Source organism: Megalobrama amblycephala, linkage group LG13 (assembly GCF_018812025.1).
Source record: "Megalobrama amblycephala isolate DHTTF-2021 linkage group LG13, ASM1881202v1, whole genome shotgun sequence".
In the NCBI taxonomy this organism is placed as follows: Eukaryota; Metazoa; Chordata; class Actinopteri; order Cypriniformes; family Xenocyprididae; genus Megalobrama; species Megalobrama amblycephala.
In genome coordinates, this window is record NC_063056.1 from 39,128,813 (window position 1) to 39,140,355 (window position 11,543).

Sequence of the window (11,543 nt, forward strand, 5' to 3'; positions counted from 1 at the left end):
GGACGCCATGTCATCCGGACTAAAGAGGACAAGGACAACCCAAGTTGTCATCAGCGCTCAGTTCAGAAGCCTGCATCTCTGATGGTATGGGGTTGCATGAGTGCGTGTGGCATGGGCAGCTTACACATCTGGAAAGGCACCATCAATGCTGAAAGGTATATCCAAGTTCTAGAACGTTAAAAGTCGTTATTTTGTTTTTTTTTGGTGCACTAAAAGTATTCTTGTCACTTTATAATATTAAGGTTGAACCACTGTAGTCACATGATCTGTTTTAAATATGTCTTTAGTAGCTTTCTGGGCATTTGAAAGTTAATTATCTTTCTGGCGATGCAGGCCTCACTGAGCCATCGGATTTTATCCAAAATATTTTAATTTGTGTTCTGAAGATGAACGAAGGTCTTACAGGTGTGAAATGACATGAGGGTAAGTAATTAATGACAGAAATTTTCATTTTTGGGTGAACTAACCCTTTAAACCAGCTTTTATTCAGGTAGCAGCTATACGTTTCTAAGATTGTCTTGAAACTGTGGCTGAGGACTGATTTCTTTAAATGCTGTCAAACTGTGATATTGCACAAGTACTTGTTTGTCTTTGTCTTCTGGCTCACAAAAACATAGACACAAACAAACACGATGACAAAAGGCTCTGTCTCCCACTCTTCAGGAGTTGACGTCATCGCACAATACTTCACATTTTCCTACTGAACAATACAGATCTGTTCACTTTTTTCTGGCTGTTGGTTTTATAACCACACAAAAGCATGACGGTGGCCAATTGTACATGTCGTTGCTGTGCTCTCAGCCACATATAGCTAAATAATTTTGCCAGTTTTGGCTTCTCACATCATTTGAGTAATGGCAGTCAGCTAGAGAGACGTTCCTTTAATCTTCTTTGAGGTCGTGCAATTTGGCGCGGTGAAGCACGTCTAGGAGAACCGGCTGTGACAATGTGTGCATTGTGAGCGGTTCAAGTGGACCTGAGAATATGATGTTTTGGGCTGGAATATAAATATGAGGGGGAGATTTGAGGTCGATCCACTCCTGCTTTGTGATGACAGACAGACGGAAGAATGCGTCTTACTCTCGTGGCAGTTCATGGGCGTCAGACGCACAGCTGTTCTCTCTGTATCTGTCTCAGTACTCTGGTTCTTACTCATATGTGTTCGGTCTGACCGCTAAAAGCAGCGGCTTGACTCAAATCTGAAACGTCTTCTGCGATGTGTCTCACTTCTGCCAAATGTGCCCTCAGCATTTTCATTTCCACAAACTCCGGCCATCTCTCATTATGCCATCATTGGTCATCACTGGATGTACCAGGGATTTCCCTTGATATAAATGACATGCAGGCTTTAACCCACTAGTGCCAATGTTGCCGTCATAGTTTGCTAGAGAACATAATAAACTACAAAATAAGTAGATAAGATAAAGAGAGACAATATATTTTTTTAGTTTTTATTAAAACAAATACATTTTTTATTTGTAATATTAATTACCATTATGTGTCCGACGTTGTAAAAAGCGATATCATTGAGCAGCGTTTAACTTAAAGTAAGTTGACCGAGTGGATCTCTGAGCTTGTGTGAGTGAGTGGAGGCGGGGCTAATTATCATATTCATAGATCCGCATATAATAAATGAAGCAAGGGTGTAGAGATACATTCGACCTATTTGAGGCATTAAGATTTTTTTTTTCACTGGAAAAAAACGTTTAAATATGTCATTTTGGTGATCAAAGATTAAAGGATAAAACTGACTACTGGTGGGCTTTAATTAAATTAACTAAAATATTTGTGATGTTACACAGCTCAGATCTTAAAGAAATTATTTTGTATAATATTTCATTTATTATTTTGTATTATAATATTTCAAATATTTATACATTTTCACATATTTAATATCATATTTATTTTTAAGAGACAAAGTTTTATAGTTACAAATGTGTGGTGTGTGTAAATTACAAGTGTAATAAATCAATTATATTTATATATTTTTATTTTATACTATTTATTATTTTGTATTTATAATATTCATTTATTCTTATATTTATCAGAGACCAATTATATATATATATATATATATATATATATATATATATATATATATATATATATATATATATATATATATATATATATATATATATATATATATATATATATATATATACACAGTACAGTCCAAAAGTTTGGAACCACTAAGATTTTTAATGTCTTTAAAAGAAGTTTTGTCTGCTCACCAAGGCTACATTTATTTAATTAAAAATACAGTAAAAACAGTAATATTGTGAAATATTATTACAATTTAAAATAACTGTTTTCTATTTGAATATATTTCACAGTAATTTATTCCTGTGATGCAAAGCTGAATTTTCAGCATCATTACTCCAGTCTTCAGTGTCACATGATCCTTCAGAAATCATTCTAATATGCTGATCTGCTGCTCAAGAAACATTTAATGTGTACAATTGTACAAAATATTTGTGTACAATATTTTTTTTCTGGATTATTTTAATGAATAGAAAGTTCAAAAGAACAGTGTTTATCTGAAATCTAATCTTTTGTAACATTATAAATGTCTTTACTGCCACTTTTGATTGATTTAATGCATCCTTGCTGAATAAAAGTATTAATTTCTTTAATTTCTTTTCAAAAAAATAAAAATAAAAATTCTTACTGTCCCCAAACTTTTGAACGGTAGTGTATAATGCTACAGAAGCTTTGTATTTCAGATAAATGCTGTTCTTTTGAACTTTCTATTCATCAAGGAATCCTGAAAAAAAAAAAGTACACAACTGTTTTCAACATTGAAAATAATCATAAATGTTTATTGAGCAGCAGATCAGCATATTAGAATGATTTCTGAAGGATCATGTGACACTGAAGACTGGAGTAATGATGCTGAAAATTCAGCTTTGATCACAGGAATAAATTACTTTGTCAAATATATTTAAATAGTACACAGTTATTTTAAATTGTAATAATATTTCACAATATTACTGTTTTTTACTGTATTTTTAATTAAATAAATGTAGCCTTGGTGAGCAGACAAAACTTCTTTTAAAAACATTAAAAATCTTAGTGGTTCCAAACTTTTGGACTGTACTGTATATATATATATATATATATATATATATATATATATATATATATATATATTTTTTTTTTTTTTTTTTTTTTTTTTTTTTTTCAGTCAAACCAAAATTTATTCAGACACTGTGAACATTTCATTCATTATCACAGTTTATTCACTATAGTTTAAAAAATGGTAATAAAATATGACAAGATCTCAGAGTTAAACTGTGTCAGAATAAAAATGATCTTAATTATGTCAGATAACACTTAAGCAAAACATGGTCAGGTCAAAGTATTTGAATAATTTTTGGTTCCAAATTTTTATCAATTTTACTGGTAGTCCACTGTATGAAGAATATTTGGGTATAATGTGTCACAGTTTACTTTATTTTGCTATCCTCACTTACATAAATATCAAAATATCAAAAATGTCTGAATAATTTTTGGTTTGATTATATTTTGTATAATATTTAGTTTATTATTTTGTATTATAATATTTCAGATATTTATATATATGTTCACATAATAAATATCATTTTTATATTTTTAAGAGACAAAGTTCTATAGTTACAAGTGTGTGGTGTGTGTATGTGTAAATTACAAGTGTAATAAAATATGTTTATATATTTTTATATTATACTATTTATTATTTTGTATTTATAATATTCATTTATTGGTATATTTATCAGAGACCAATTATATATATATATACAGGGAGTGCAGAATTATTAGGCAAGTTGATTTTCTGATCATATTTTTTTCCCAAGCACATTTTACCAATTCCAATCCACATCAATCTTAATAACTACTATTAATATTGTTTTTAATCATTTATAAGTGATATATAATTGTTCATGAAGGCTGGAAATGAAAAATGCCTTATATTCAGGTGTGCAGAATTATTAGGCAAGTTTTCTTTTACAGGCAAAATGAGCCAAAAAAGAGATTTAACTCAGACTGAAAAGTCAAAAATTATTAAATACTCATGAGAAGGACGCAATACTAATGCAATACTAGAAATTGCAAAGTTAAAGCATGACCAAGGGACAGCAAAATGCTCATTGGGTCAGCGGGGTCAGACAAAAACAGGTGGAAAAGAAAAGACACATGTTAACTGCAAAATAATTAAGAATTAAGGTGAAGAATTAAGTGTGAAACCATCAGGAACCCTTTAGTCTCCAGCGCCACCATTTTCCAGAGCTGCAACCTACCTGGAGTCTCCAGAAGTGCAAGGTGTTATGATCTCAGAGACTTAGGTTAGCTAAAGAATCCTAAAAAATGACCTGCACTTGATAAGAATTACAAGCTGAAGTGTTATAAAATACATGAAGACTGGGTTTTAATAGGGCTTATAGACAGACAGCTTGAGAATGACTCCTGATGGACCAGCACCACATCCTCTTGTACCACTGTTTGAAGAATTTATCCAGAATCTGGCAGTAAGGTGTTTGAGTTCACTTTTAGTCCATCTCTTATCCTGAAATGTCTGTCTTGCAGAGATGGACTAAAAATGATCTTCCAAAACTTACTGCCAGATTCTGGAAGATAAATTCTTCAAACAGTGGTACAAGAGGATGTGGTGCTGGTCCTTCAGGAGTCACTCTCAAGCTGTCTGTTTATAAGGCCTATAAAAACCCAGTCTTCATGTATTTTATAACACTTCAGCTTGTGATTCTTATCAAGTGCGGGTAATTTTTTAGGATTCTTTAGCTAACCTAAGTCTCTGAGATCCTGAGACCTTGCACTTCTGGAGACTCCAGGTAGGTTGCAGTTCTGGAAAATGGTGGCGCTGGAGACTAAAGGGTTCCTGATGGTTTCACACATAATTCTTAATTATTTTGCAGTTAACGTGTCTTTTCTTTTCCACCTGTTTTTGTCTGACCCCGCTGACCCAATGAGCATTTTGCTGTCCCTTGGTCATGCTTTAACTTTGCAATTTCTAGTATTGCATTAGTGTTGCGTCCTTCTCATGAGTATTTAATAATTTTTGACTTTTCAGTCTGAGTTAAATCTCTTTTTTGGCTCATTTTGCCTGTAAAAGAAAACTTGCCTAATAATTCTGCACACCTGAATATAAGGCATTTTTCATTTCCAGCCTTCATGAACAATTATATATCACTTATAAATGATTAAAAACAATATTAATAGTAGTTATTAAGATTGATGTGGATTGGAATTGGTAAAATGTGCTTGGGAAAAAAATATGATCAGAAAATCAACTTGCCTAATAATTCTGCACTCCCTGTATATAGGGATGTAATAAATTATGGGGATATCCATAAAAGTTTTGTTAATTTTAATGAATAATTGTGCTATAACGATCATCTTTGCCATGACTTCATCTCTCGGTGCAGGTCTGCTTCAGAGTCCAGCTCCTGGCAGTGAAGGAGGACAGATTCTCGGGCCTGTGGTTTTGGAGAGCGTCCAGGTCTGTTCCAGATCCTCCACTGCTGTCTGCTCTCCAGAGGCTCCTTATCATGTCAGAACAGAATTGTTGGCCTGAAGAAGAGCTTGTGGTAAACCACAGGAGAAACATCTGAAGTTCAGCTTGTGATAAGTGCATCAGTGAGTTGTCTTTTCCCTTGTATAACCACGGTCAGAGATCATTTGTACCAGCATTTAGAAAACTATAATTAGTTTAGTTTAATGATATTGCTGAATGCTGGGAAAAGTACTGTAAAAGTACTGTAATTTATATATATATATATATATATATATATATATATATATATATATATATATATAAATCTAGGAAATCTTAATGTATCTAAAATCAATAACTATTTTGTTATGATAGATAGATAGATAGATAGATAGATAGATAGATAGATAGATAGATAGATAGATAGATAGATAGATAGATAGATAGATAGATAGATAGATAGATAGATAGATAGACAAAGAAAGGGAACTGGATTTTTAGCAGAGTTGTACTGTATTGTTATTGTAATACTGGAGTCAGTCAGTAATCAGACGTGACCCGGAGCAACAGCGCATCCAGACGCGTGTTTAATGCATCAGAGGCGTAATAAATGCAGTGAGGCAGCTGGACATTAAACCCTGCACTGATTTGGCCACGCAGGAGACCACTGAGTGTGCTGAAAGAGATAGACGTCTACAGGGGGTTTAGGAAGGGTTTGTGCTTCTAATGCGATATTTAAATGGCTTGTTTGTCTGACGCAGTGTTGCCTGCTCCCGCAAGCCATGTCTTCTCTCATATCCGTTCGTTCTGATGCACGTGCCACATACGTGTACTCATCCCCGCTGATGTGCAGCAGTGCACACTGAAAAACATCAGTCGTTATCTGTATCTTTATTGTTTCTCAGTAAACATACATTTGTTCAAAGCTGAAGTGTGCCATTGTGTGAAGTGTCATTGGTATGTTCATTTGCCAATTTCAGATATATTAAACACTGTGACTCTTGGGATATTTTCAGTCAATGCTTTGCTTGTTTGGCCAATTGTGTGAGTTTGGGGCGGGACTTGCTGTTTGTTCAACCAATGGCACTCTTCCTGAGTCTCTCCATCAGTGTCGACTCCGGTTTGAACAATGTAAGGCTGAACACCGTTACTGACAATCCTCATTTTGGCTGCGTGAGATTCTCCAGCTTTGTTGTTGTTGAGCTGTTAAAGCTCCGCCCTCTTCTGGAAAGGGGGCGGGGAGCAGCAGCTCATTTGCATTTAAAGGGACACACACAAAAACGGCGTGTTTTTGCTCACACCCAAATAGAGACAAATTTGACAAGCTATAATAAATGATCTGTGGGGTATTTTGAGCTGAAACTTCACGGACCAATTCTGGGGACACCAGAGACTTATATTACATCTTGTAAAAAGGATATAATATGTCAACACGACCGTATACAAAAAATCATTTGAAAGAAAATGGGGGCTTGTCCTTTAACTTTTGAAAATTCCATGTTTTTCAACATGATTTGGAAGTGCTTTGTTTTTGTTTCTGTTCAGTTATTTTGTAAGGAAATTCAACATGTTGATTAAACTAATTTAATCCCGGACGAGCCCCCATTTGTCACGTCCGGCTCACAAGCCGCGACAAAGAAGGATACAACATGTTGGATCACGATCAAAAAGGAATAACATTTATTAAAGTAAGAATAAAATCTGAAAAAAGAACGAAAACGACACGAGAGCAGAAGGGAACTGCTTAAATTTGCCGGCATCAGCTCCAACATAGGTGTAACTCCTCAGTCATGATGTCACTCACCCTAACTCCATCCTGCAAACAAACAAAAAACCAAGCAACCCACAAATATGACCCATACTGGGTTCATAACATATAGAATAAATGGTAAACACAAAACTTCATCCTTTAAATGGAGCCACCATTTACCTGATGTCCATTCTCTGCTCACATTGCACATTAATCCACATTTAATTAATACATTATTAACGGTTATTCGGTTTATGCTGTCCCGCACAGCATTAGCCTCTTGGCCCAGTTGAGTGTGCAAAGCACAGAGGCGGGACTTTAAAACTGTGTTTTATTAGTATTTAGGTTACCCATAAACAGCAGACTGTTCGCTCAACTCGTAGGTAACATGTCTGCAAACCTTTTGGCCTTTGTGAGAACTGATAGGCCCGTCACGGTCTCACGTCTCTTATAAACAACTCTCAGTAATCCTGTTGTTCATGTTCAACTATATAAAACACGTCTATAAATCTCAGCCTCACCCTTCAGCACACGTTCTGAAACCGAACCTCCAGAAATAGAAATCCCTTTATTTTACCTTTCTATGTTTAGAGGATGCTTCTGTTTAGATTGTGGTCATCTCATGATGAAGAGCGCACCATTTATAGCTCTCGGCCTGCAGCGCGTCTCTTATGTGGGCTGTCATGGTAAGTCAGCGACGGCAGACTTTCGGGATCTCTGCGGCCATCATGGTGCCACTTTCACGGGCGGAACTCAGCAGCGGTTTGATTGAAAACATCCGTGCTCGCGACTGATAGGCTGCAAAGCCAAAAACTCCTGTGATGTTCAGCAGGACTTAACGACTTCCAGGCTCGGCTCCAAAAACATAGTGAGCTGCCTACATAGGCAACATTTTAAGACATCATATGGCAGTTCCAAATGGTTGGCATCTTAATTATGCTGCCTTTCTGTTGACCAAATACTAAGGCATCTTGATCATTGAAATCTTCAAAAAAAATACTGCCTTCCAAAAGTTTGGAAACGCCCTAGAAAAGTGGGGTTTTGGACAATATTGGCATGAATCCTTTTTAATTTGTGATAATTTTGCACTGATAAGGGACAACATAAACTACGAAAACATATTTTATTACATAAACTTAAATTTTCGATTCCTCAAAATATCCACCATTAGCAGCTATCTGACCTAAACTGGGTTCTATCTAATTGGTTCATTGTATTCTAAACTTAAAGGTGCCCTCGAATGAAAAATTGAATTTATCTTGGCATAGTTAAATAACAAGAGTTCAGTACATGGAAATGACATACAGCAAGTCTCAAACTCCATTGTTTCCTCCTTTTGATATAAATCTCATTTGTTTAAAAGACCTCCGAAGAACAGGCGAATCTCAACATAACACCGACTGTTACGTAACAGGCGGGGTGTACGCCCCAATATTTGCATATGCCAGCCCACGTTTCCAACATTATAAAAGGCATTAGACAAGGGCAGCCAGTATTAACGTCTGGATATGCACAACCAAATCATCAGACTAGGTAAGCAAGCAAGAACAATAGCGAAAAATAGCAGATGGAGCAATAATAACTGACATGATCCATGATAACATGATATTTTTAGTGATATTTGTAAACTGTCTTTCTAAATGTTTCATTAGCATGTTGCTAATGTACTGTTAAATGTGGTTAAAGTTACCATCGGTTATTACTGTATTCACGGAGACAAGAGAGCCGTCACTATTTTCATTTTTAAACACTTGCAGTCTGTATAATTCATAAACACAACTTCATTCTTTATAAATCTCTCAGTGTAGCATTAGCCGTTAGCCATGGAGCACTATCAAACTCATTAAAAATCAAATGTAAACAATATAACAGTATACAATACTCACATAATCCGACACATGCATGCCGCATGCATGATGAACACTTTGTAAAGATCCATTTTGAGGGTTATATTAGCTGTGTAAACTTTGTTAAGGCACTGTTCAAGGCAAGCGCGAGCTCTGTGGGCGGAGAGCACAGGATTTAAAGGGGCCGCAGCATAAAATCGGCGCATTTATAATGATGCCCCAAAATAGGCAGTTAAAAAAATTAATTAAAAAAAAATCTATGGGGTATTTTGAGCTGAAACTTCACAGACACATTCAGGGGACACCTTAGACTTATATTACATATTTTTAAAAACATAATCTAGGGCACCTTTAACTGGCAATCAATTGTTGAACCTATTAAGGTGTGCTGACCCAAAAATCTTTTACAAACCTGGGCCAAGTTTAAACCAGCATCACAGCTGGCAAAGGGGCATGTCTGACTTTGACATGTATATATTGCCATTATTATGTAATCAAAATGAAAATTATAATTGATGGTCATCAATGATAATGTCAAGTTACTTTAATGTACTTGCACCAAAAAATGATAAGGATTTATGCTGATATCGTCCAAAACCACACTTTGCCAGGGGTGTTTCCAAACTTTTGGAGGGCAGTGTATGTAAATACTTATTAGGGTATCACAAAGCAAGGCGGCTCACTAGGTTTTGGAACAGATCCCTAGTGTCTAATTTAGCTGTTTTAAAAATAACGCAGTACACTACTATATTTTGTAGAGGCAAAACGTCTTGCCAGCACATAAGCGGATAGTAAGTTAATTGTTATCATTGTTCTGGACAATGAAAGAGCACCAATAAGTTCCCATATGAGCTGTTCTCATGCTGCGTTTGCACTTTCCTTTTTAGAACGCTGACGGAGCGGCAGCACAACGTCCTTCTGTTTTACACGCTTTCCTCGCTGCTGCTCTAAATGAGAGGTTATTTCATTTAATAATATATGGAGGAGCCACTTTTGCCCCTGTGAATTATATATGTGCACCTCAGCAGTGACTCAGAGCTCCAGCATGTGGAGGTGCATGTTGGTACATCGCTTCACGCTGTACAGGACAGACATGTAAGAAGCCTGTAAACTTTACTGTCTGGAGTGTTCAGTGTGCTGATATAAGTATAAACAGATCAAAGATCAAAGACTTGGAATAGTGCATGATGGACTCATATAGAATAGATTTATAGTATTTTTTTCATGTGACATGGCTACTAAATTGAATGAAAAATGTGTGTTCCCACAGAAAAAAAATAAATGCATATGGGTTTGAAATCACATAAACAACAAGTAAATAGAAAGAATTTAAATTTTTTCAGTGAACTTTTCCTTTAAAATTCACCCAAAGATGATTTTAAAGATCATCTGCTGACTTTTAACAGGAAGGTCCACTAGTGGACATTTTTAAAAATGCAAATGCATATTTGTTTTCATTAAAAGTTCATTTTCAGCATTATAAATCAGATTCAAAGCTGTTGTAAAATGCTTATGAACACACACCTGTGACTGACTTTAAACACTATATTAATACACCAACTTGCTAGATTGCCTGTCAGCTATATAAATAATACTTACACTGGATTAACTGTTTAATCCAATTATTAGAGATAATAATTTTAGAAAATAAAATGATAAAAACGATTTACTCTTTTACCCATAATTTATATATTTTTGTATGTGTATATGTACCATTCATATGAGTTCAGTAAGATTTTTTAAATTATTCAGCAAGGATGCATTAAATTGATCAAAACTGACATTTATAATGCCACAAAATATTTCTGTTTCCAATAAATGTTTGAACTTTCTATTCATCAAAAGGATCCTAAAAAATGTTTTCACACATTGATAATAATTAGAATGATATATTTTAATCACATTTTGTCCCTGCAATTTCAAATACAAGCAATTAGCCCCTCACGGCCTTATCCAAACCTTTACTGCTGTTTTTACATTAAACTGCAGATCTTTGAACAATAGAGTGCAGCAGGTACAGTACCACCCACCTTCAGCATGTTTTTCAGACTTCAAAGGATTTTCTGCCGCTTTCCACAAGAACCAGATGTGTTTCAGGAACCTTTCATCATTATAAAGTGAGTATACGGGTCACCCTGGAGGTCCAACTGCCTGGAACAAAGAAACACTTTCTTTAAACTACTACCCAGAAAAAGACAATTAAGCATTATAGTCTACCAAAGCCTCGCCTTCCGAACTCCTCTGAATCACAAATATGCTCTCTTTCTTTTTGGCTACTCAGAGCATGACATTTTTATTGCTGATTCAGAGGTGTATTTATTAGTAAAACTAGTTAGTAATAGGAATATAAGGTGATTTGGAGCAAATGTGGTTGTGGAGCAATCAGAGAAAGCAAAGTGCTTCAGTTTGGCTGATTTGAATTAGTAAAAGCAGCTTGATTTACTATAAAAATGCA

At 35.1% G+C, this 11,543-nt stretch overlaps 1 long non-coding RNA gene across 1 annotated transcript; it reads right to left on the reverse strand.

The window, feature by feature from the left end:
- Nucleotides 1-7,148: 7,148 nt before the first annotated feature.
- On the reverse strand, nucleotides 7,149-11,543 carry LOC125244206. The gene is made up of 2 exons (XR_007179249.1): nucleotides 11,119-11,543; nucleotides 7,149-7,307 (listed from the first exon to the last, which is right to left on the reverse strand). It is a non-coding gene; the product is annotated as an uncharacterized LOC125244206 (long non-coding RNA).